At 41.5% G+C, this 27302-nt stretch overlaps 1 protein-coding gene and 1 long non-coding RNA gene across 2 annotated transcripts in view; one reads left to right on the top strand and one right to left on the bottom strand.

The window, feature by feature from the left end:
• LOC143348135 (uncharacterized) overlaps window positions 1–23859 on the bottom strand; it is a 253899-nt gene extending 230040 nt beyond the window's left edge. Inside the window, exon 1 of the long non-coding RNA XR_013080718.1 lies at window positions 23774–23859. This is a non-coding gene — a long non-coding RNA (uncharacterized LOC143348135). The remainder of the gene's footprint in view (window positions 1–23773) is intronic.
• Window positions 1–27302, top strand: part of Ush (Zinc finger protein ush) — a 238936-nt gene that overhangs the window by 77558 nt on the left and 134076 nt on the right. The window lies entirely within an intron of this gene.

Genomic DNA, 27302 nt, shown 5'->3' with positions numbered 1-27302 from the left:
GTTGCCACTGGCGATAGTAATCGTCGGTTCCGGTAAACGTGTCTTTGCTTCGTCATCGTCGCGTTTCGAGTCGAATGCGTTCGCGTTTTCTTTGGATTTTAACAAATTAACATTATATACGAATGGAGCACTTTATTCGTGACGTAAAATCATTTCTCGTTTGCACGGAATTCCGGTTTATGGGGATGAAATTGCACATGGAAAAAAATTCAGACATTTCTTTGTCATAGAATCGTTGAATCCTTCTCTACATCTACAAAATTACGGGACAGACAATTGTCGAAAAATTGATGTGCTTTAACTTCAACTTTTGCGTAAACTTCGCCAAAAAGAACTGCATTTCGTCGAGGGACGATTTTAATATTTTAAATTATCAGATTCGTGATATTCCCTTGCAAGTTTGTAGTAAATTCGTTGAAAACAACATTGACTATTAATTCCACGATAATCATTATTTACGATCGAAATTTTATTTTTTCTTGACGACAACCATTATTAATGAGGAAAGTACATTTGTGTCGTTCTTAATCGTTACCAACGACGGAAATTTTTCTTCGACCAAAGCTTTTTGTTTTACTTTACGATTTATGTTTTACCATTGCCAAATAGTGCAACTTTCGGTTAGGGATGGCCTCTATCGAAGATTCGAAACGAATCGTAGGGAAAATCGTTGTGTTTTTGTCAAACAATTGGAAATATTTCTCACCCTTAAATACACTCTTTTCTCTGATGAGATTTTCAGTTTGCGCTCTAGTGATTTAAAACGCTGTAAAAGATCGGTGAACGGAATTTGAGGGATCCCAATACCGATTTGGCAGCAGAGTCGACTTCTCACAATATTTTCGCGTATCTTCCCAGTAATTATCGTAACGTTATTCCATCCAACGAGCACGGCGATGCCGCATAGATAAAGGAATAAGTAAAACAACCCTGGGTAGGTTGGCACGGTGCACGGTTGTTCGGTTTCGTGGCGGTATTCGCGGCGGTGATTTGGCGGGATCGCAGATCGCGATAGCTCGGTTAAGTAAGATCGAGGTGTCGGCGCAGGAGGGTGGACTTGCCACGAGCATAAACCTCCACCCCCTCTCCTCCGTCCTGGCGTCACGTCGATCCACGGTTTAGGGGATGCGAGGCACGCGACTGCCGCCCCATTGCACCGCGTTAGTTTTCACCCTCCGACGCCCCGTTTTTCGGCCCGCAACGAGCCACCCCCGATTCTTCGTTCGTTGGCTGCTCGCCATCCAACGTGAACAGAGACGAATCCCTTTCATGCTGTCCAGACTACTTTGCCGTATCACCCACCGCTTGTAAATCCTCGTTATGGCCGTGTACTGGTACCGCTACGCCTCGATAAATATCGAACTCTTCGATTCTTTCACCGAGGATCGAAAGAAACCGTCAATATACCGAATCGCGTTAATATTTGAATAGCATGGTACACCCTGGTACATTATTCCAATCTCGTGTCTTAAGAAAGCTATATAAAATATTTCAATCGTCACTGACTGCCATATTTGTTATTTTGCTCGTTCGAGTCACTTAACATTTGCATTTACTCGCACTCGTATTCGTACACTGTAAATGAATTCTTACTTTGTTTCTACAAGTGCTTCTTTACAAATAACTTTACCATGTTTTTTTATGATTTCATTTATTTTTTTAAAATATTGTTTTTATTACTCTGTAGTTTTTTTTGTTTAATATTAACGGGCAAGTAACGTTTAATTACAAAACTGACAGGGAGGCACAACATAAACAGTATACAATAATAATAATGTCAACAACACGTGGTGTTTTAAGAGATCCTAAAATTCTGCTATCAAAACTTAATCTCTGATTTTGCAGTTAATTTCGGAAATTTGGGGAATTTTGTACGAAGATGAATGACAGAGTTGTGTGCGCAGGGGGGGAGGAGAATATTTTTCATCGTGAACAAAAAATGCAAGCTTAAGCTTCGACGAATTATTGTTTTCCCGGTTGATTTATTGCGCGGTTCGAAGTTGTATCGCGCGATCGAACACGGAGAAAATGAAATGCGCTTTGTTGGGTATCGATGCGTTTTCGAATTGATCGATATTTATTGCTTTCCTCAATTTGTGACGTTACATCGGGTACCATCGATATCCGGTTTTTGAATTCCTTTATTTTAGTTGTATTTTTATTTTCGAGCCAGCTAATCTTTCCTTTGCCACGCGTTGAAAGCGAACAGTGCTTGGACTAACTGATCTACGATTTATTAACAACAAAAAGATTTACTCCAATAATCGAATAATTATTATGAGAAAATTATTGAAATATATACGATATTATGATGACCATTAACTCAAGTTCTACTTTAATGGTTAATTAAATTTCTGTGCATTTAATTGCCATGTTTCTCGAATGCAAATTGTTATTAAAATCATAATTTATTCTCCCAATTAGATCTGTTCTGTTCGTTACATTTTATTTGGCCTCTTAATCAGTCAAGGAACTTCCGAAACGTTCGCCGTGGAATTCGCGCGAGAACATTATTACCGCAGAAATTTGCAACGCGAGTAAATATTTTTATTAAAATTTCGATAGAGGGAGAAGAAGATTTTTGAACAATCTTAAAATACACGGTTGCCCGTAATAAATTCTAAGGCGACTCGCTGTATCACTATATTATCTCGCGTATACGGGAGTTAAATTGACCTCTCGTAAATCAAGGAAATAAATAAACATAAAATGTCTGGGAACCTACGATTAAAGTATATTTACCATAATATACAAAGGCGTGCTTGAGTATTTCCATCTGCAGGAAAGTCATCTACAGGCTGCTCACGTACCGCGCAGGATACACTTATAGCGCGTTACAATCCAAACCGGCAATTAACCCTAAAGGTAGAAACAACAAAACAGGAAAACCGGTAGTGACGACCGCGTAAACCAACGCGAGTTTCCGTTTTATCGATTGTGGCCGACAACAATAATCGAGGTAACTGGCGACTGATAGGCCCGATATCGATCTTCGATCGATTAACACCTCGGCGAGATAAGGTTGGAAACACGACCGATAATCTCACGGAACAGCGCACCGCGATAAGCGCCGCCAGGTTTCCCCCCTTTAGAGAAACCGTGAATTATATTATGATAATCGTCGGTCCCCATTAACATATTAATATCAGTCAACCTATAACGGCGCGTGTAAAAATGCGACGCGATAATATTCATTTCGTTCGACCCATTTCTGTTACGTACGCATTAATCACGAGCGATGAGGCAACGGAATCGCCTTTGCTTAACAGCGTGCCGGTGAATTTTCCGCGGGGAAACCAAGCTTCCAACAGTTCTCAGGATTGTTTATCCATCGACGGACGGTTTTTCGAACGCAGGCGGGGAAAGTTCGCACGTATAGGCGTTCGACAGAGCCGTCGCGCGTCGTTTTAATAAATCTCGAGTAAATTTTATTTATTATTCCACCACAGTTCCTTAACGCTTTTACTGCCGCGTGGTCCAGATTTCACTTCGGGACTAAAACGATTAATTCTCGAGATGAAATTTAATTTTGAATAGGATTTATGAATTTCAGCGGGGTTACGAAAACGGGTACCGAGACAGATTTTAATCTCTGTAATTTACAATTGTCTAAAGTGAGAGTCACGTGAAAAATTGTACAGTTTTGCTCTGGCAGTGTACGTGTGTTAATCGTTTATTAATTCAATCGTCATCGAACGTACGGAATGCGTCTTATTACTCTATATTTGAAAATGGATCTGTATAGATCGTCGACATCGATCCGTATCAGGAATAGAGTGTGGATAGGATATTAAGGATAGTGTATACCTATACAATAACGAAAAGCGGCCCATAGAGGGTTAGCGTAAAAAGATTTCTTCCTGAAATTAAATAGATAAAAATGAATTTTCATGGAATTTTGAACACAGTAAGATGTGTCTATCGCGTCTTCCGTTCTTCTCGCTCTGTCGTCAGCCGGGTCGTGCGGCTTCTGCGTGCAGTGTAGGTAGTAGGTAGTAGGTAGTAGGTTGTGTACGGAGATACGATCTCGACAGCGCTGGCCATCGAAGCAAATCGATTAATTGGGAACGAACGCGCTCGATCGCCACGCTCTGACGTCTAAAAACCAGCTCGACCGTGTTTACCGCAATAACGCAAATATATGCCGCGCCGAAAACGAATAAATAGGCGGTCGAAACTGACTTACGCGCGAATTCGTGGATTCCCGTGGACGGAAGCGCGAAACGAACGCGAGTAAACCAATAATAACGTCGTACGGTATCCACGAATTTTATACTCGCGTTTTACTTAATTTCATTTATCTCGTTTCAACGAGTTTCGCGTTGGTACGGTGGTTTCTCGAGTTAGTCGTAGATACGTAATTTTGACTTGCTTCCACGTACGGTAGCGTCGCGTTAGTTGACCGTAATTTTACCGCGACAGTTCACTCTCGCTGACCCCCGCCAAAAGAAACAAACGCAACCTAGACTAAGATATCTGCGTAAAATACACGAATAAAAATTTGAATCGCGCAGTTGAATGTTTCATCAAATAGAAACTGAACCGTTTGATCGAATAAACGGTACGTTATTATAATATTAAAACGTTTCTTATCCCCGGTATCGTCCGAGGTTATCGATATTGTGTCGTATCTAGAGACGTAGAATCCAACGTCGAACGAAAGAAAATGGTCGATTCTTCGTCGCGGGCAATAATTTGTTCGTTTAAATTCTCTCGATCATATCAGCGATCGTCGTACCACGTATTCTTCGTTGGCGGATATCGCCGGGTTATCGGCGACGAAAATAAACACTCGATTCTGTGGGCGTGTTCGTGCTTACGAAATTGCATTCCGACACGACACATTGTCAAACTCTCTTGTTCGTCGTGGAAGAGGGAAAGAGAGAGATTGTCAGGCTGGACGAAGAGTCAGTCGGACGTGTGCAACAAGCACGCATGAATGCGCGTTACAGCGGCGCACCAAGGATCACAGAGATCTCTCGAGATTCGAAAAAGAAGATCGAGAAGATCCGCGTCCCGGCCTCATTGAAATGGAGCGGCCGGATTCCGGGCAACGGGCCGCAATAAAAAAGAGATTTTTGGCCCGATGAGAAATTCGATCCCGATCGAGCATCGAGGCCTTTTTGCAATTCCTATCGAGTTTCGCGTCGCGGAGACGCTGCCGCGCCGCTTAAATCTCGATTTAATCTCTCACCCTTCCCTCTTGGGATTTTTGTTGTCCCACGAAATCCTTATATAACGTACTTGTATCGATCCTTGTAAATATCGAGCTCCCACTTCGAACGAGAATATCAGCGTTCGCGGCGTGGTAGACATTTTTCCATTCGGTGATTTAAATTTACCCCGGTAAAAGAGTATAATACGATGTACATTTCGAGCCATCTACTACCTATTTCTGTTATTTCTATAGGGAGATTTTAAATGTATGTACGTATACTTTGGACGATCGAAGTTTAATTTCCAGTCAAAGAAATAACGAAACGACGGTAGCTGTATCGCTTCTTTTCCTAGACGCAGTGATTTAGAGTTTCTTTTACTATTGTCTCTGCGCGTTGCTCGGAAGTCAGAACAAGTCGAATAATCGTAAATGTTCGAAGTAAAAGAAATTCCTAGCATACAGGAGCGATACATAGATGAATTAATGTCCATAATTGAATAAAATTACACAAATTCACACGATCCTCATTGAATCAATGCGATTTAATCATTTAATCAACGGTTGTGTACGAGTTAGTTCGAGCAACATAGTTGCAAAGATAATCAAGAGAAATCACGCTCGGTGATTAGAATAATAAAAAAGTACATATAATAAAACGGATACAAGGAAGTTCTTGAACAGCGTTAGAATTGAAAAGATTCGAATCGAAATGTAGATTCTACTTTTTTTTTAATAAACGTGGATTTAATTATTCTTACGAGTTGGTTTATCGTGAATCTGTTATCTTTCCGGCAAATTTAAATATTAGGATATTGTCTTCCGATCGAATCCCGTTTTCCGAGGCGATCGGTACGCGGGAAAAGCGACGGAAGCGGAACGAGCCAGAGACGGAGGCGTCAGAAAGCGAGAAGGAGCTCTTTGCTCTCGTAAAGCTTATCGCCTTCGTCGCGAACGATGCATGGAAACGAGCTGTTTCGTCACGAGCGATTTTTTTTCACGGTGCCTTCCTACACCGTGTCGCCCAGGAAGGAATCGTTTGCCCGCGATATACTAACGACGTTTCCGCGAGCTACGGTGCGGCGGTTCCGATCGTCTGGTCCTTCATAAATATCTCGACGCCATAAAATTACAGATATCTTGTCTATTTTCCTGCGCTCTTGTTGCCCAAAGTGCGAACACAAATTTTACGGGTAACTGCTCAATCCGTGCTGCTCGACGAGTACGCGGTCGACTCGCATGATTAATCCTCTTCGAAGCTAAACCGTATACCGTTAAATCGAGTTCTGTAGAACTAAAAATACGTATCATCGTTTAAATTTCAATTTATATACGCACTCTCTTTCTTTCGATTTTAACAAAGAGATTTAAGCGTTTCGTGGCACGATTGAAGAATATGGATATTATATTTTTACTTCTTAGTCGACTTAGTACTTTCTTCACAATGTCTAATAAGTTGTCATCACTTTGAATTTTTATCAAGTTTTGTATTAAATGAAATCTTATATTTTTACACCATCAAACGCAGGTGCTATCTGCAAAACAATATTAAAGCGTTTCTCGAGAAAACTACGAGTTTGAGAAATATATCAGAATATTCGGATTCAAAGTGTTTCGAATAAACGATTAAATTGACCAATTTTAGGGACTAACTAGGAAATTATCGTAATCAGTGAGAAATTTCAGATATCGAAGTGTACAGAGTTTCGTTAAAGGAACGAAGCAGAACCGAAAGCAGCAGCTGCATTCTTGCAACCGAATGCGCGTATCGGAATCGAAAGCATTTAAATACGTTGCAATTTTGTCTCGTGCCTTTCTATCATATCTGAAACCGTTTCGACGATACAGACCGTCCCGTAGTCCTGTTCGACGAAGGAACGAGTTGAACGATGTAACAGGATATATCCGTAACAGATCTTCCCACAACCAATCAAGGAAAAACGTATAATCTCTCCACGCTCCATTAGATCGTTCGCGATACTCCGCGCATTTAAGTGGTCAATTTTAATTACATTCAGTCTTATCGAACTCGGCAAAGTAGAAAAGGAAAAAAAATAATAATAATATGCAAGCGAACGAATGCTTATCCGAGGACGTGTCTCCGTTCAGGTAAAAGACTACTGGGTCAGACGAGATTGTTCGCTTCTCTCCTCTCGTGAAATCTAGAAAGTAATTTCAGTGCACGTACGTTTAAAAATTAAACGGAATTCTACGATTTCCAAGCGATTCTACGCGAATGACCAAAGGAAAATACCTCTCGAGCCCTGGTAATAACTGGCGCGATCGATCGTCGCGCAACTAACCGGAGAATAAAAAAGAAGCAAAAGTCCCAGCAACGGGGTCCGATCCATCGAGGCTTTCCGTGCAACCGACTGGTCAATCTCAATTAGCATCGATGCTATCGACGGGTATTGTTCAGCCCCGATGAACAAACAAGCCTCTCGCGGGTAAATAAATAAGTAAGAGGGACCCGTGGACGAGAAGACGCGCGTCTCTGTTCGATTTCAAGAGCGTTACGGGTGTACCAGATAAACGACAGAGACGTGGAAGAGGGTCTGGGTCAGATGAGATTGTCCCCGCGTGGTGTATCGTTCCCAGTCGAAGCTTATCGCGGCGGCGATAACACTTGGACGCCCCCAGATCACTCGATAACCACGTTATCGTCATCGGCCTCGTCCATCGGTCATCACTGGCCGCGAGACTGATGGAAAAAGACCAGGTCCTGTTTTCTCTCCGCGGCCCGTCCGTAATAACGACGATAATAATAACAGATATGCATAACACACGCGTATATCTGTTTCATCATCGACGAGGACGGAGCGAACCGTTCATTTGCATCATCTCCGATCTTCGTTCCTCGAAATCGTCGCGGCGTACTACACGATCGCGATACCATAGCGGACGAGCAGCCTTTTATCGGCGGCTGCGTTCGGTATAAATAGTTCCATTACGATATTTCCAGTAATAAATCGAGAAAGTGCGCGCGGACGTTTTTACCGCCGTCCTCCCCCCCCCCCTCTCCGCCCCCTGTTACACGCGGACACACGCACCGAGAATCGGGATTTATCTTTTTAAAGTAGCCGTTGCAACTGCTGACGATTACCAAGAGAGCTTTCTGCCCAGGAGATAAACGCCCGTTGCAATTAATGCCGGCTGTAAATTAACGAAACTGTTCCGCGACGGGCGGGGAAAGTTGCCTTGAACCCGCGAGGCAGTTATTTTTCCGTGTCGCCGTTCTTCGATTCGACGATCAAATTGTCGTTTAACCGTTTAACGCTAGAACTATCGAAACGGTCAAAATGACCCCGTTCCTAATTTCTAATCAAAGTTGTACAAAATTTACCGTAGTTTTCTGTGAGAGAACGAACAAACATTTATTTCCATTGCATTATACGTTTAGGCTCCGTCAATTTATAATTGTTGGTAGTTTTAGTGTTAAACATCGACTCGACATCGAATAATTAATCGTAATGGAAGCACGCGTATTTCGATCCACCGAAAATTTTTCGGCAAAAAAAGAAGGTTTCAAATCGTTTTGAAAAAATTATATTCTGTTGCAGGAGTCAATTACAACCATTTTTGGTGATTAGACATACCCCCGAAATCTTAACCATTTTCAAGGAAAAAATTTTAGTAGGTGGACAAATTTTTCGTCAAAATTAAAAAATCTCAAATCGTTCCGAAAAAATTATATCCGATTGCAGGGGTCAATTACCATCATTTTTGGTGATTAGACATACCCCCGAAATCTTACGCACTTGCGAGAAAAAAAATTCTTTACCGAAAACACAACGTCTGACCCTGAAATTCCGATTCCCCTGAAATGTCATGCGTATGCTTGAAACATCACAATTTCTCAACGGATTGGAGGATTTCAATGTTTCAAAATGCAAACAACGCATACTTTGGTGTAGAATTTCTGGAAAAGTGGTAACTGGGCACTCAACGCGCTTTCATAAAATATTCTATAAAAACGTTTATAAATGGAAAGTCCCCGTTGCTTTGGAGTCATATTTCACGCATAGTCGCTCACGTTTGACACGCATTCGATCCCACCGCGAGACGCTCAACGGAAATAAAAACGAGAACCCTATGAAACGGAGCAAAGGGGGCGAATGTCGAATTCCCCCACGCGGGTGACGCAAAGAAGAAGGTTTTTCCGGACGGCGAGACGACCTAGGACGATGGAGAAAAAGAATTAATACGGCCCTGGAATTCCCCGCGGCAGCGGAGCCGGGGCCCTCGGTGTATCGGAAAGCCATGGGAAAGAAAGAATCCGCAGGAAAGTCATCCGGCGCGATGGGACCGTCCGATATCGCGGTCCGCGCATAAAACTCGGCTATCTTCGCAATCTGATGCCGCACGAACCAGTTTTCGGTACGGGCGAGGATCCGCGAGGATCTCCCGGCCTGGACGAGAGCTGCACACCGTCCCTCTACCATTCCGCTCCGCTCCTTTATCCGCTTCGAATCCTCTCGGTCCCGCTCGGCTCCGGGGCCTGAGAAAAGAGAAATACTGCCCGGGATCGATACCAGGGTCCCGATCGATCGGCAGAGGAGAAAGCGAATCGTGCGCGCGTTCCTCGCCTCGAAAGTCGAACGTGGTTAATTGAAAAAAATAAAAATCACCGGGATTCGAGCACGGGCCCCGCTCGAGAGACCTAATCCCGCCGAGGGGGTGTCGATTAAGCTCGATCTCGCGGCCCGGATACGCGATATTAATCGAACGATTTTTACGGGGCCACGTTGCCGTTACGTTTCCTCGTGATTTCGCCATTCCACCGGGCTCTTGAAATTTGAATAGATCAACTACAGCGTTCGCTGGCAGATCGAAACCGTGGAAACTACGTAACCTCGTTTTCGTAAGCTTGCTGAAATTCATAAATCCTGTTCGAATTTATTTGTTTCCCTCGACGCCTCGGCTTGAGAATTAATCTTTCTAGTTCCGCAGTGGTAAATCACCTATGGCTGACGCGGCAGTCGAAGTGTTAATTGGGTAATTTATAGCCTCTCGCATTACAAACACTCTATTTAAAGAAATATTTAATCGTTGGAAAATGTATAAAATCTCTATTTATCGTAATCCTTAATGGCAGTTAAAGTGTTAATTGGATAATTTATAACCTCTCGTATCAGAAACACACCATTTAGAGAAATATTTAATCGTTAGAAAATGTACAAAATTTCTATTTATTAATTGGTATCATACAGCCATTAATACTGTTGCTTACAACGTAATGTGAACATGGAATTTTATTTATTTTATGAAACTTTTTCTAATACAACTAACTGTTTCTATGGTACTTTTATTAGTTCTAAAATATCTGTTCCATAAAAATCGTTTTTAACATTATTCCTCCACTTCCAAATGTGTTCGTCAAAGCGTTGCGATATCGAATCATAGTCATGATTATACGTACCTATACATCTTTTTCTCTCTTGCAATGAACGTTAATGGGGCAAAGAAACAATTTTAGAAGGGGGTAGTAATAGCTCAACATAGAGCATGCGTAATCTTATCATTGGAGAAACGTTTGTTGCTCTTAATGCTATTTAAAAGATAGCTGTAAGAAAAATTACTTATGCTAGGGGGCAAGATTCAATTTTTTGTATAGAATAGTGACGCGAAAAGAAACTATACGAACCATAATTAAATCAAGTTGCACGTAGAGGGGGAGGAATATATCGACGTAGCTTGCCATATACTTAGAGATACTTAAACAGGAACCTATTCATCAAACTATTGAGTCAAACAATGTTCTAATTTTTTAATCGAGTACGTGCAAAAACCAAACTGTGCTTTCGTGTTTCAAACCTGGTAGATGGGTTGAACAAAATGTTCAAAAGTTTGTCGACACGTTGAACTTTTTGAAGCGAAAGCCGATCAACGAATAAATCTAAAATTTTTATTCGTCGTTTGTTAATAAAGTGCGTGCAACTCTAATCCCAAGTTGTCCTCGGCTCGATTTCGCGCGGCGCTCACACGCACGGAAAATATTCTAATTACCCGACGCATTCCACAATCAAAAGTAACTTGAAACTGTTCACATTCACCGCGTTCGTCGACCCGTTCCTTTTTATCGACGGCTTAATCGATCAATCGGCTGTCGAGCGATAATCTAAATCGAAGTGTCGAACTTCATTATCGTTTCGTACGGTCGTGCCTCTTGTTTCACGGCCCGGTCCTCAATTAAATAACGAGTACGATTACCGGGGCGGACAACGATAGGGGTATCTCTATCGATTCGAAACATCGAGACGAGACACGAAAAAGAGGAACGTGGTACAATAAACTGCGAGAAACGTTTCGATGTTCGGTAAGATGCAAATATTTGGGCCGCTTAACGCGTTGGTACGATCGAGGATCGATTAACCGGCTCGTAATCGATCAACCGGTCGACCGGACGCGGCTAATTTGCGAGAAGGACGCCAGCAACAACCTGCAAACCCACGTTGTCTGCTCGTAATTTTTCGAACGATAACGTATTCTAATTTTACTCCGATCGTGTAATTGCTTCTTTAAATTAATATCTGTATTCACCGAGACATTAACGTGGAAATCTGCGTAAAGTTTCATCGAGAAAAAACTTAATTGCTATTATCGTGAATTTTTAAACGTGTCCATTACTCGTCTGCAATTGTAATTCTTTTTATTTTGTTCCGCTGAACGAGTGGCTTGGTCTCGTAACGTGCGTGGCAATAGGAGGTACGATAATTAGAAACATTGGAATTAGATTTCTTGAGTGCCTTGATGCTCTACGCGCGCTTCTCGATAACAAAAAAAAGAACATTGTATCCGCAGGATATATGAAAAGATATAATTAGATAGAAAGATCTGAATTACACGAGAGATTATGTACATGGAAGTGTTCAAATTTCTTGCATACAATTTTAATTCACTTACAATTTAACGCATTTTTTAAGAAGTCATTCAGAATTGTTTATTTAATTTAATTATTTGTTTTAAAGTTACCCTCTCGTTTCCTTAGATTAAGCTCTGGCTTAAAATATGTCTCTGAAACGTTTACAAAGAAGTTGTCCGTTACTTAAATTCTTCGTAATAGAAGGAACTTAGTCGATCGCAAAAAGAAATATTTTACTTTTGACACAGACGGTATTTATTGATTTCGTTGCGTTAGGGTATGTTTAATATCATATAACTCGTACATATAGCTGTCTGCAGTCGTCTGCTAATCATCGTTGCAAACTTGTTCGATCTCCAAAAGGGAGTACAAGTGCAACGGAAGAGGCAGAGTAAAATAGACAGAGGGTGGAAGGCGAGGAGCAATGAAATCGCGGACGAGCGTAAACAAACGGGCGAAATTAACCTTCCAATTTTTGCAGCTTGTTGCTAAATAATCGATTGCCGTGTACCAAACACCGTGCCGCTTATGCTGCGGCGTTGGCGTGCGGCAACAGGTGTGAGTCGACCAGCCGCTGTTACACGAGGCGGACTCTAGACATTTATGTCTGGCGTCGGGACGCCCCCGTGATATCGACGCCCGATCAACGAAATCAACCATACGGTTCCCCCGCGACGTTCCACGGCATGGAAACTCAAACCAAACACCGACGACTTCGAGTACCAGTAATGATTCGTAAAATGAACACTGATCCGGGGCTTCGCGGAAGCGAAATTCGACACCAGCACACGTTTACACGCAGTCTATAGATCTCCTCGAGTTGGGAGGGACGTAATTGTTCAATTTACGAATCACGTATGGGATTCAGTTTAAGAATCATTATTCGTTCGAATTGGATCAAATGACAGAACAGAACATATGTGTCTATTTTAAACAAAAATAATTTGCATAGTTACGAGATATATCCAGAGAATGTAGCTGTATTAGTGCACAGTATCAATAGAGTATGATAACGTGCTAGCATAATATGGTAGAATGACAGATGATAAATATCTGCTGGTGTTGAATTTCACCCTCGCTGTACGAAAGATGAACGTTTTAAGAATCATTAGTGTAACATTATCCAATATAAAACGTCACCATATACCTTCATAATTACAAATATTTCAATCGAAGAACAAACAAAAGTATAACAGTAACAGTAATATTAGCAACACTATAAACAGTTTGATTTGAAATTCAACCAAATCGATCATCCTTCATGAACGCGTCAATTACTTCAGCGACGATCATTTTACGAATCATTGTGATCGTCGTCCGTAGCTCCGATTTTAAAAACAGACGACCTTCGACACCTTTTCGGGGGTGAAAGGTGTCCGTAAGCGTATCGCGACCGTTCCTTCTCCCCCGCGATTTACCATCCCGCGCGTCTATAAATCTGCAAAAGCTCCCGAAACGAGAAGCGTTTTCGGATCCATCAGTCGACGCATCGATTCAATTCGTGCTGCCTTATCGGCGGCGCGTAGCGGATGCAAATACGCGGCCGTGGATGGTGGTAGGGGGAGGAAAAAACACGAGTCTATCCGACGAGCGGCGTGTAATCGGCGTCGCGGCTCGAGGCCCGGCGTCACGACGCATCGTGTGACGGCGGCCGATCTACGCCGGATAAGCCGCGGCAACTATTTCGAGTTATAGCTCGCCGAGAGAGTTACGGGCCGCTCGCGGGATTTATTAATCGCGGCAACGACTGCCTCTAATCCCTGACTCTCTTTTTGTTCGTTCTTCCTCCCCCCACCCTCACGTTTTGTTATTTCTCCTTTTTCGGTCGTCCGCCTTCTACCGATCATTTTGCTTGAAATCGAATTTAACGACCGAACGAAAAATCCAGCTTCGGATCGGGAGATGGCCGGGTTCGAAAAAAAAAAACAAATAAATAAATAAATATCGTCCGGCCACGGTCGAGGAAATATATTGCCGGGCGTGTATCTGATATATTCTTCGGGACACCGCGTAGAAAATTTATAGTTACACACCGACTGCCTTGATGTTTTTATGAAACGCGCAATGAATCGCGGGTCGGGTCTTGCGTCGCGTCGCGAGGCCCGTGATGAATTACGCGCGTGCGTGTACATTTTTGTAATCGCTCGTTAACGAAATCCGAGCCGACGTCTTCGGGAACGGGGCCGCAAACGAAATTCCTGAGGTACGTGCGAAAAGTAGCGCGGCGAAGTTTTAACACGAGCAACCGTGGACGTCGGAGGCAACGATTCCCATCTACGCGTCTCTCTGGTACGAATCAACAAAATAAGGACGACTCTGTATTCGTCGGGAGTTCGTAGAATACTGGATAAATTTATGAAAACCTTCAACTTGTTCCTACTGCCAAGCAATATTTAAAATATATACTTAAATTTTTTTATTTTGTAATTTACGAATTTTATTTCCCATTTGAAATGTTATTTTATTTAAACAGTATTGAGTAACTCCCTCGGGAAAGTTTAATTTTTCTTCGGTTGCAGGCCTCGCGAAGGCTGAATAAAATGTCTGACCCAATACGACATGTAATCCCCTTCGAGGTACGTCTTCCTTTCCCCGTACAATACACGTGTAAGATTAAACGCATTTTTACGGTCGAGTTTTAATTGAGATAGGTCTGTATTCTGATAGAAACGTGTCCCGTTAGAATTTCCTGTTCTAAACGATAGTGAAAATTGTTAGACTCTATTGCTATCGCATCTCGCGCGATAAACGATATTAATTACCAAACGTTGTGGATGTCACCTTCGTGGACGTACCAATTCTGCCTATCTCTAATTATACCTGTGAATTGTAACGAAAACTGTTACGAAAATAATGTCGGTTCCGTTTCAGCTGTCATTAGTTAATAAATGTCGTAATTACCGCCTCCAGAAACATTCTAATTCAAAATCTCGTTATTGTGCAACGATGTCTACTTCGACAGTATCGAGGTTTAGTTTATAACAGAGTATAATTGTAAATACCTTGCTTTTGTACCGTAAATTTACAATTATCTATGCTGTATGTATTATATTTTCTTATTCAATACTTAATTTGGTATTGTACACAAACTTCGCTGCTCGCTGAAATATTCTCAGAAACTATTCTCAGATCCGAGGATGCACGATGAAGATTATGGTTCATTATTTTCCAATCCCCTGTGATTTCTTTGATCGTTGAGACGTAGCGTATTTTTACATTACTCCTACTATGCTCGTAAATATGTCTCCGTTTTTAAAATCATTTTACCTGAATAGCCATGATTTTCTTCGAAACCGTATCCACTTAATTTAAATTTTCCTTTTCCCCCCAATAACAATACTTTTCTTATTTCTACATATTCGATTTAAATAATATATCAGAAATGAAGTTTTACGATATTTTTCAGTAATTTTAGTTTAACATTGTTCTTCTTACATGCTAATATACACACATAACGTCTACCTTTATCAAAGTATTTAAAAAAAAAAAGAGAAGGCGACTTAAAGTTGTGCACTTCCGGTTTCGATAAGTCTAGATCAGTCACTATCTACGTATGTTAAATATCTGTTTGAATTTTCAAATGTTCGTTTCGAAAAGATGTTGCCCGAAAACTGACAAAATAATTTTTTTAATAATTAATATTCGAGACTTTCCTTTACACCGACATATTAACTACATTTACGAGCATTGATTGTGCATATTTTACATTAAAATGCAATTTTTCTTTCAATTAGAATATATATTGATCAGATTCAATATAAATTGCGAACAAATAATATTTATCAATTCTGTAACCTTAACCCTTAGGTGAACTCTCAATCTTAACTGAACAATTTTACTTGATGTTGATTCTTATCAAATTGGTAAATGGAAAGCAACTTTAAATCCACTTAAGGGTTAAATATGGAATCTTGAAACCCATTGAATCGACGACTTCCTTAATTCTACTGTTAAATATAATTAGAAATATTTAGGAACCACGTGAATGTAGGATTTAATGTGACGGTCCGCTGGCAAATCGGAAAATCCGTGAAGCGCGTCGATAGTTGGATCCAGAAAGTATCGAGGGCTGCTGATCGCGGATGTTTTATGCGTTTCGAATCGACAGATATCACCAACCGGCATAAAGTTTATCGCGAGGCTAACGACAAATCGTAATCTGTGCCGCATACCGAGGACTTTGTTGCGATAGAGAGAATACGACGACGGGCGCGGAGAAGTCGCCTCTCTATACGCTCCGTGGACGTAAACGCATGTAGGTAGACGATAACTTAGGCGCAGTACACACGATACGGTGCATGCACACCTTGGCTTCGAGATAGCGGTTGGAAACGCGGCCGAAGGATGCCTGAAAAACGACCAGGAGCCCGACAGGTTCGATAATGAAACGGATAAAATATGACGAAACGTTTCCACGAAACAGAAGAAACGACGCCGGGAGTGAAGATATCGATAACGGTCACCGTCGATTTCTCAAATTAATGAGACATTAATTACGATCCGCTTGATAATGGATAAGAGCCGCGCCGGGCTCGTCTTGCGTTTATCGCCGCGAATGTTTCACGATCGACGAAACTCGGACTCGCTGAATTATCTATGCGGCCGAGGGAAAGCTGCCGGTTTTCTTTTAAACCGACTAGTATCGACCGACGTGGCCAAAGAAACGCTTTCGCAGAAAATCGTGGAACGACAAAAATCCGAAAGTATCGCGTACGAAACGTTGAAAAATGTTGGGTCGAAATTTCTAATTATAACACTGCCTTCTGATAACCAAACATTTGATATCTGCTAGGAAGATAGCGTCGAAAAATAAAATAATTTTCTAGTTTCTTTCGCTTTTTTGGATTTCGTTTTTAGATACGCGTAAGTAAGATAACTGGAATAGAAGAGCAATTTATTTATATCACGATTGAAATTGTATTTGAGCGTGGCGTGCAAGAATATTATTTATGTACAGTTATTCCTACTGGTATTTGCTGTAATTGAGATATTTAAGGGTTTTAATTAAAAATAAAACTTGTCGATGGTCATGCCACGTTGAAAACACCGGTTCTCGTCCGATCACCGAAGTTGAGTGGCGTTGGACGTTGAAAAGAGCTACAAGAAGCAGCACAGTTGTAATAAACAACATTTGGTAAAAATAAATAGAATTCTCGAGAAAGATTTATAGTGCATTACGGTGTACAAATACGAGTGGGAGTAACTGTACATAAACTACAGTAAACACGGGGGGGGGGGGAAGAACTTGAGTTAAAGAACTTCATCGAGAGTTCAATATTTCTGTTTATAATTTCTAAGGATGGAATTCTCAAATTCTTAAATTTCTTTTACGATTTTCTATCGGCAACTTCTTTGAGTTTACCTTATATTTAATAAATTGTCGACGTTTGCAGTAATTCGTGAGAAACGGGTATACAAAGTTAACCAGAAATAGTATCAGCAAGATAAGTCCTTTTGGGCACACGGCTCGATTTGGAGCAGTGTTTTTCAAACTAGCGCGACCCCTAAGGGAACCAGTTACGATCTGTGAGGACGGTGAAAGAAAATTTCTGTCGTAGAAAAATATGCTCAAACGTCCTACTCTCTATATTAATACGTCTTTTTTCTTTCATTTTAAGCAGGTCATAGAACAAAATATAATTTTCAGTTTCGAAATCATTTGCATTTTTCTGCAATGCCGTGTTAGTTCTTTAAATGTACAAAATTACGCAAATCCACGGTGCGATGTCGTCATCATCATTGAATCACCACCCGCATAAAAAGCGCGCATTTCTCGGAAGAGGTGATAATCGGCAGGGACAAAGGTTAACCTATGCATCGGGTGATTTATAATTTCGTTTTCGATTCCTTAAAACTTCGAAAGTCATATATTCTATCCTTCGATGACAGATAGTTAAACACTCGATAGGTCTGGGTTAGGAAATATTTTTAATATTTCAAGAGTCTAAAATAAATTATTTTTATTCGTTTCGAGGAGTAACAAAGTCCCAGTAGGTCGTTTCTTCGAACGAATAGTAACGAAGCTTTTTATTTCGACTCTTTTCGTATCCTCGACGAACCGTTCCTTGGTATCGTTATTTTCAAACAATGTTCGTTATTTATCGGGGACCCTTGAACCGTAACGCGCAAAGGACACGTACGGTTTCGAGAAAATATTTGTTTTCTCGCGAAACCGGTCGGAAAGCTCTTGCACTCGTTATCGTATCGCGCATTTACCGAGAGATACCGGCGCGTTTGCATTGTTATTAAGCATTACGTAATAATAACATACTTGGAGATATCGGAGGTTTCCGCGTATCTTGTCCGTACGCGCGCGCGCGCTTCACAATATGTCCGATCCCGTAGATACCGCGGCTCGAAATGCAAGCGCAGTTCGCTGGTCTAAGTGGCGGGTCCGTTGTCGCTCCCATTGTATGGCGGGTCGATTGTTTCTATTCAGGTTCCCGTTAACGGTGCGTATCCTGGCTCTTCCGCGGTGCAACGTTTTCCTAATTGCACCGCTTGCCTCGGTACAATCGATGCGGTTTTGGATACGTCGTCGTCCTCGAATAGCGGTGCAATCGTCTTTGGCATATTGCAGCGCGGAAAAGAGAATCCGTTCATAGGCAAACGGAGCGGTTCTCTGAAAAGAAAACCCTCCATCGAACGAACGTCAAACTAGAGCAAATTAAATGGTTCTTAGGAGAAATGTGATTAATTGATACATCATAAAATCACGAAATCAAACATTTCATTTTCCAGTTACAGAACAAACAAAAGATTGTTTTCTGAGGGTAGGTTCGTTGAATATACCTTGCTTTATTTGTATGTATGATAATAATAATTGATCAATGTATTTTAGACGATGAGTACCATTGTTATTGCAGAAACAAGACTGAAAAATGAACTCAAATAAAATAAAACTATAACGATGGGGGCATTGAACTCGATCGGTAGATAGGTAACTAAAAATAAGCGAGTACATTTTATTCTACAAAGATGAAGAGCTAAACAAATGCAATAGTTTAACAGAATATAGAAAGGAGAAAGAGTATATTAGTAGTCAAGCTGGTTAAAAATTACTACGTTTTCTACAAGCACAAGAACATTGTGCAGCTACGAATAGAATATTTTAGGGACGTATAGAAACTTCCTCGAATCTCGATATTTCCGGAAAGGCTAATTTTCTGCGTCGTAGATTCGATCGAAAGAAACCTGTCGATTCTTTTCTAAAGACTTTAATTAGGAATTATTTTAAAAGCGGTAGAGAGCATTGGATAGGTTCGGAAAGGCCGCGTATAAAACGTGTCCGCCATTAAACAACACCCGAGTGATACTCGAGTCTCGTTGAACCGCAGCAGAGCAGAACAGTCACGATCGTCCACGGAAAATTAAATAAAACTCCAACAGAGGAGCGAGAACGATCGTCCTCGTGACCAATAGATCTGATTAACGTGTCGGGGCCAGAGAAATGGATATGAAATCATATTCCAGCGCTGTCTCCCGCGCGATAGAGTCCCCCGTTCGTGGGAGAGAGACGACGAGGCTGTATTGCCATCGATAGAGGGATATATCGAGGACGGCGTGGCCACGTCAATCGATAGCGACCGTTCGATATCTCGAACCGGGCGAGCACCCGAGGGCGAGACCCCACCTCCTCCGCCGCGTACTTCCATCCGCGCATAATCATCGGCAATAAATCTCGGGTTGCATAAGTGTAACGAGAGATACGGGATCGCAACGCACACAGCCTGGAGCGTTACCGTTTCATGCCTGGCCCGTCCAGCTACCCGATCGTAGGCCCGTCCGAGCCTTCGATCCACGACGATGATCCGGAGAGCGTGAGAGAGCCAGAAGACGAGTGATCGAGAGCAGCTCGTTCCCGATAACGGGCCTCCCCGATTGTTGTTTGTTCGACGGGATTTTTGGAATACGAACACACGCTGGTTATACCCTGACTCGCGTGTTCCTCCAAAGCACGCCCAAGTCGCATAACCGTATCGAATCGTTTGCCAAGATTTTGTTGGAAGACTATACACAGTCTACCTACTAATATTGCAAACAAGATATATCTGCTCTGAGTCAGAATACTCTTGATCGAAGCATCGTGTGCTTTGCACGTCCAAAGTACGAGTTTCACTTCCATTTTATTATTAAGGAGTTCGGAAATCATCTCTTTCAAACAGGAAGAATATAAATAATATACGCTAAACACTGGACGAAGACTGTTGGCATATTTTCCTCTACGATTTGCCTTGCAACTGTTATTGTAAACCGTGTGTAATATTTAGAAACTACTTTAAGAGTTTTTCAATACAAGGAGTGTGTATATAGAAACAGCCGGTCGAGCACTTGCGAGAGAGTAAATTTGAGCGTAGCCCTCTGCTGACGAGCGCAGGAAGTATCGCCACGGAATTTTTTCAATACTTTAACAGGATTTCCCCACTACGGAACTAGAAAAGTTAATTCTCAAATTTAGCCAGGTCACAAAAATAAATTTTAGGTTCAGCAGTTTACAACGGTCTAAAACATTTTAGTCTTGCAGAAAATTGTACGGTTTTTATTTGGATAAATACCACCTAATCTAGAATAATCTTCTCGATGAAGAGGTACAGCCAAGTGGATGATTAGCGACCTAGCCGCAAAGTTATCGCGCGCAAAACACAAACAATTAGGGTAAGACGGCGGGTAGATGAAGGTGAATTAATCGTGTCCAGAATCGTGGATCCGCGTCGCTGGAAAGTAATTAACGACAAATTAAATACGTTAGAGAAGGGAACGTTGAAAGGACTGGTTGCGGACTCTGTTTTTGTTATTTCTAGAAAACCGACCAGCAAATACGACGAAGAAGCTCGACTGGCCGTCGATAGGAAACGCGTCGAGGATGCCGTAATTACGGCCGCGGCCCGATAACGATCGTTCGATTTAAGATCGCATATTACGAGGCGGTTTCCAGCGTTAATCAGGAGAAACTCGGATGATCGGAGTTGCACAACCGTTCGCCGTGAACCAGAGATATCACGATTTTTCCTTCGTTGCCCAGCGATTTCTGCGGGCGGTGCGTCACCGTGGCTCGATCCTTGATTAGATAAGGCGCGCGGATTAATAGAAATGTCCGATAATGAGTTCGTTGGAAGTTTAGTGAGATCAACCGGTTGGAAAGCCGGACGATCGACGTGTGCGTTCGCCAGGCGGATAAATTGCTTGACGTTTGCCACGAAGTGATCGAAATTAGGTGACTTTCGGGGACTTACTTTCACATCAATTATCGGATACGTACTTTAGACTGTAGAAATTTTTTTTAATACATAATCTTAGAATAGAAATAATACTAAATATCATCGTTCACAACAATGCCTATTTATTTGACGAAATTCTGTAAAAACTTCGGTTGTTTGAACGAAAGATCGAGTTGCGTAAACTGTTTGTCTCGTGACCATATTAAGTTAGAAACGACAAGGGAGGCAATGAAACCGAATAAACAATAATAAGAGAAAACGATTCGCGTTCGCGAGGTTTCTCCGAGCTGACGTTTAAAAGGAAACGTCTGATCCCGAGAACAAACGTAACGATCTCAGAAAATGCTCATAAGCGTTATATAAATTACATATCTGAGTTTTGCAATCGTAACGATCTACTATCTGGTTGGGATCTGTAAAACATTGGCGTAAATAATGACGCGTTACTCGAGGAATTTCCAGGATACGAATTAATCTTTACTAGTAATCGTCGTTTCGACACGGTCGATACTTTGGAAGAGAAAAATCAAATCGACGACGTTTGCGGGACTGGAATTATTCGTGGAAAATGTCCAGTTGGAAGGATCGAAAAACGTTGGAATTCGCGTTGTATTTTCTCGTGGGGAAACGAGTTTCATGGATCTTAATGGAACGCTGATTAAGGAAGAAGCTTCGAGCGAAGTGACTGATATTGCAAGACTAAAATGTAGTTAGCGGCTTAATCGAACGGATACCAGACAGCTGACACGATCGATTAATTATCGGTGAACGAATGCTTTGATCGCGCTACGAAAAGTGTTCGCGATCGTATTTTGTTTCCGGTCGTCGGACGAGATAGAGCCGGAGCGAACGATAACATCGATAGAAGATATATCGGGGACGCCGCTGCCACGTCAATCAAGATTCGAAAGATAACCGCCGTTCGATATCTCCGGTCGACCGGTATTAACCGGCATAAAATTAACTGGTACAATTAAAAACACGATGCAGGCAGAGACGGAGGTCGTGCACGGATGCGTGCATTCAAATTCAAAATTGCATCGCTCTCAGCGTGTTCGTAGATACAGGACGATACGAAATAGGAGTCCCGCTAATGGTAGCGTACTATATACTCTTGCTAAAAATGAAAAAAGTTCGCATACGTTTGAAAATTCAAGCTTCCCTTGACTCGTATTTATATTCAAGGGGTGGAAATCGCGCTCAAGGGTGTAATTAATAATCGAAAGAATTTTCACAGTATTAATGCAACGATTCGATAATTTATTTGATCTTCCTCGAAAAGAGAAAAATTTGTTTTCCATTGTTTTTTAAGCAAACCTAAAAGAAATTATTGGAACTCGATAGGGCTATTTTACCCCAATCGTATTTACCAAATCTTGTCGCATCTAATTTTCACTTATTTTGCACGCTGAGAACTCGATGGAAAATCGTTCAGCTTTTCTTATTTTCTATTCGACATTGTTGTCTGGACAAGAAGTTTTGCCCAATTTTTACCCTCACGGAGACCCAAGGGCAGGTACAATTTGAGAAACGCTGGTTTTGTATCGCAAACAGATCGGTACCGAGTTTGGCAACATCTCGATCATAACGCATCGTCGATCTCTTTTTCGAATAAAAATATTCCTCGACTGACGAGTCCATTGTGACGCGACCGCGTCTCAGATCGTCTAGATCTCTCGCAACGATTGCACGATTTTTCATGCGATACCGCGCCTATCGTTAACGAGTATCTCTCTTAATGCCTCCGACTCTCCCTCCTCTTCGATGTTTTATTGCCCTCCTCCTCCTCCTTCTCTGTTCATTTTTTTTTCCATTCGTATCTGTCTTTCTTTGCAATCGTCGTCCGTCTTTGTCTCGCAAGACGGCCTCCCTCTCGCTCGCCACCCCTTCGTTCGTTCGCGTCGCCGCGGATTCTCGATCCCTCGATCCCTCGATCCCTCGATCCCCGGGAGCGTTTCGAGTCGGGACGCGTTTATCAGGCCGGCCGATCGCGAAACGGCACCTCGACGATAATTGTGAAATATTAATAATAACGAGGAAACGGGTCCACGGGGGTAGCGCAACACGAACATCGCGTCTGGACGTCATCGTCGACCGTTTACGCCATCGTACGCAACGATTTTCTGTCCATTTTCACGGCTGGATAACTTCGATACTCTAAAAATTTAGAATTTTAGGATTTTTAAATAAATTTAGGATTACAGGAGGAATTTAACCTATCCCAAACGCAAAACCACAAAGTAACGTCGCGAATTCGAAAATCGAAACGATTTTATTTGATTTTTTCGTTTCCTTTTTAACCCCTCCAGTGAAAACGACGAGTTTCGTCCATGCATCTGCGTAAATTTCATTTTGACATGCTACATTTTTACATGCAATATGAGAACATTTATGTTAGATCCTGGATGATGACAGATGCCTGGTCGAAAACGTATTAGTAATAGAATATGTTACGATGCAAGTACGAATAATATATAATTACACATATGAATTTGCGTATGATCGCACATGCATAGGGTGCCGTGTTTGATTAGATACGATCCTATACAGGGTGTTCGGCCATCCCTGGGAAAAATTTTAATGGGAGATTCTAGAGATCAAAATAAGACGAAAATCAAGAATACTAATTTGTTGGTGGAGGCTTCGTTAAAAAGTTATTAACGTTTAAAGTTCTGCACGTAATGAATTTTTTTCTCGAAAGTGAATAGGATTTCGGGGGTAGGTCTATTCACCAAAAATTATTACAATTGACCCCCGCAACCGAAAATAATTTTTCAGGAACGATTTGAAATTTTTTAATTTTGTCGAAAAATTTTACACATTTTCGAATTTTTTTCTCAAAAGTGGGTAGGATTTCTAGGGTATGTCTAATGACCAAAAATGATTGAAATTGGCCCCCGCAACCGAAAATAATTTTTCCAGAACGATTTGAAATTTTCGAATTTAATTGTTAATAACTTTTGAACGAAGCCTCCATCAACAAATTGATATATTTAATTTTCGTCTTATTTTGACCTCTAGAATCTCCTATTAAAATTTTTCCCAGGGGTGGCCGAACACCCTGTATAATCGTGTTTGATAATGCAAGTTCATACGTGATATTATTCAACGATATACGATTCCATATATTGTCGTATGTAGCACCACGTATGATCAGACACGATCCCATACGATGGTGAACGATCATGCTCATTCAGATATGTGTTATGTCATTGCATGTACGACATCGGATATGGTCCCTTATGACTCATATATGGTCCGTATTCAATCATATATACTCGTATCTAACTTGATTCGTATCTATGAATATATCTATTCGTATCTATTCGTCTGTGATTATATCTACTCATTTTTTCCTGGATACGTTCATGATGCTTCCTTGAACGTCACTACACTGTAAATCGATTAAATGGTACACAAGTCTCGTAAATTAAATACTATGCATTTGCTAATTATAAAAACAATATTTGTTTCAATAACTAACTTGGTTTCTTTCCAATCGGAAACTTGTTTTCACAGCATCGTTAAAATTCAGGAGTCCCATTTAGATTTATTTTCTTCAAATGTATTAAGTGTAAACAAATTGTTCTAATACGTTCGATGAATAAGAAAGAGTGTTACGTAAATATCGGGACAGAATTTATTAAAACGTTCTGACGTAACTATTAATCGAAAGGAAAGAGTAATAAGTAAACAGATAAACTACATTAATTGGTATTAACACTAGATTTGCGAACATCTATTGCACATATGTTTATTGCCAATTAAATTCATCGTAAATTCAAATAATATATACGAGTTCTCCGTAACGTTAAGTTTGGAATCTGAAACTCGTTTTACCATGCTTTTTCGTTTATGTCCTTGGAGACGATACCTAAACGAACATCTTAGAAACACCTTTGAACTGGAATGGCTCGTTCGTTGCACGTAAAGTGGATCGAAACGACTGGTGGCAAAATAGAGAGGTGGTAGACGATGAATACGCGCACGAGAATCAGAGCATCTCGCGCGGCAAGGTCGTTGTTTTGACGTTAAGATCCGACGAGTTAATAAATTGATATTGAGAGGAAGGTTGATTTAGTTGGTAATTGGTTGCGAGTGGTTTCCACGATGATTCCGGTTATCGATGAGAGTTCGTTTTTCCCTCGCGTGCTGTTTGTCGAGTTAACTATTCAATTAACGTATCGTTTCGTCTCGGATGGACGTGCAACGACCACTGGGCACGTGTAGTTTCACCGAAAGAGAGCATCGTGTATCGGCGCAAACACCTTCGGCCGGTTTACGAATATTCTGAGCTCTGAAATATTTTTTTTTTTTAAGATAGTTAGGCTCGAAGAATTTTCATTCGAGGCCTCGTTCGCGCAGAATTGAATAACGTTACCAAAGTTGTACAGAAATTCATTGTATATCTAATTTTACGTTTCATTCCATAGCTGTAACTTTGAAAGTCGTTACAGATTCTGACGAAGAGAATGCTTGTAGTCGCAAATATGCGCTGTAAAAAATAGATTCTGGCGATATCGTTTCTTGAAACAGTTTTTAATTGTATTAAACAAAATTGGAATACAGTTCTATTTCAAGAAGCCTGCCATTTTAGTTTTGGTACACGGAGGAATGTTTAAGAAACTATGATTTAAAGCATCGATATCTCCGTGTTCCACCATCGAAGCTCGGACTTCAAAGTATTCAGAAACTCGTCGACCTTCGATATTCTTTTCTCCTTACTAACGACAGTTTTAAAAAACAGTTTTAAAGTCAACGACACGATGTGCAAGAGAACGTCAGAAATATCCGTAGTACGAACTGCGGAATGCAGTATATACCCGGTGTTTCAGGGTTAAAGCGTGGCTAGAATTTTAAAATGAAAAAATTTCAATTCTGTAATTGACATGGAGGAAAGAAGTACTGTTCCATGTCCAAGCGCGATATCGTCCTGGTCGTTTCTATAAGATTGCAAAAAACTCGGGAGAGAGAGAAAGAGGCTCGTAGCCCCGAACAAGCCGGCGTAAAACGAACAGGGAAAAACCGCAGCCAGATAAAAACAAGAATAAATACGATTCCTCGCATTGCCTTTCGCGTGACTCCGGGCTCCCGGGGAAGCTCTATTGCGTACATGCGTGCGCCTCTCCTGAATAATGTAGCCAACCTTTATCAGCGTAACCTCGAACGAGAGCCGGCCGGGTCCGAGCAGCTCGCAGATACTTGGCTCATTCGCGAAAGATCGCCGAAAGATTAGGAATATCCTCGTCCCCGTTCGACTTATCGGATCGGCGCTCGGTTCACCGCAGATTCCCTCTCGTCTATTCGATTCGTCCATCGGGCTAGAGATAGTCTGCTGTTTATCTGGCGAACGCTCCGCACGGCCCGCTTACCTGGGACCATCGCTTTCCCGAACCGATTGGAAATTTTTTCCTTTGTCAGGCCAAGGAAACATTTTTCGCGTATTCCATATTTGTCAAACGGCAATAATCCTCTTCTACGGTTTTGGGTATCGCGAGCACCGCGCATCAGGAACGAGCACTATTCAAATTTAACATAATTTTTCATTTTTTACATCTTGATACAACATTACAGACTTCGAGATCCCTTAAAAATTATCTTCAGGGTAATTTTCTTCCCATTAAAAAAGCTTTTCGTACACTTATAAATATCACAGATATTTAAGTGAGCCCAATTTCACAAAAGGGAGATTCGATGCACGAGTTAGGATCGCAGAATGTCTGTTTTCCAGGAAATCGTTCGTTCGTTGGATCGAGATTCTAAAAAACCGCGATTCCTCGTCGCGTCTACCGGCGGCGGTTCGTTTTCCGGATCACGAGAAGTAAATTTTTCAACGCGCCGCTGAATTAGCATCGGCGTAATAAGCGATATCGCGGCATCGTACGCTATCATAAATTCCACCAACGGTCGCAGATAACTCGGCCAGATAAAAAATGGCGCGCGCAACGACGCGACGCCCGCCGCGGTACGCGCATGCGCGACCGTGGTTCACGGATTCGAATAGTTTCCCGGGGTTGGGGTCGCCCGCGCGATGAGTGGGGGTAGGGTGCGCGGTCGACTTTTATAT

The sequence above is a fragment of the Colletes latitarsis genome, chromosome 11 (assembly GCF_051014445.1).
Source record: "Colletes latitarsis isolate SP2378_abdomen chromosome 11, iyColLati1, whole genome shotgun sequence".
In the NCBI taxonomy this organism is placed as follows: Eukaryota; Metazoa; Arthropoda; class Insecta; order Hymenoptera; family Colletidae; genus Colletes; species Colletes latitarsis.
This window is presented reverse-complemented; position numbering and strand designations above follow the sequence as displayed.